We start from the raw sequence: 805 nt of genomic DNA on the forward strand, positions 1-805 counted from the left end.
AACACATCATCATCACCAACAACATCATCATCACCAACAACATCATCATCACCAACAACATCATCATCACCAACAACATCATCATCACCAACAACATCATCATCACCAACAACATCATCATCACCAACTTCGTCGTCGTCTTCGTCATCACTATTGGATGCAATATGTATCTAGTCAGTCCACACTCACACATTTACAATGGCTTTGTTAACCACGTGTTTGTATGTATGTAGGGTATATGTACGCTTTCAATGGAACTGGCTAAAACATTTTTCTATACTTTTGTTTACGTGTATACAATTTTATTTGTATACTAATGTGTGTGTGTGTGTGTGTGTGTAAGTATGCGTTTGTGTGTGTGTAAGTATGCGTGTGTGTGAGTGGTGTGTAAGTATGTGTGTGTGTGTGTGTGTTTGATTATATAGAAAGATTTCAGAAAACTTGAGAATTACATCAACGACGTTATCCTCACATTAATATTAACATGCATAACAACATCAATAACAACGTTAATAACAAACAACAACAACAATCACAATAACAAACAACAACAACATCCACAATAACATCAACGAAACAAACATCAACAACAACAACAACAATATCAACAAAACAAACATTAACAACAACAACAACAACAATAAAAAACAACAACAACATCCATAATAACATCAACAAAACAAACAACAACAACATCCATAATAACATCAACAAAACAAACATCAACAACAACAGCATCAACAAAACAAACATCAACATGACGATTTTTTGACATCTCGTGTTGCGGCTTTTCGAGTCTTACGCT

This window comes from Helobdella robusta (genome assembly GCF_000326865.2).
Source record: "Helobdella robusta unplaced genomic scaffold HELROscaffold_39, whole genome shotgun sequence".
Classification (NCBI taxonomy): domain Eukaryota; kingdom Metazoa; phylum Annelida; class Clitellata; order Rhynchobdellida; family Glossiphoniidae; genus Helobdella; species Helobdella robusta.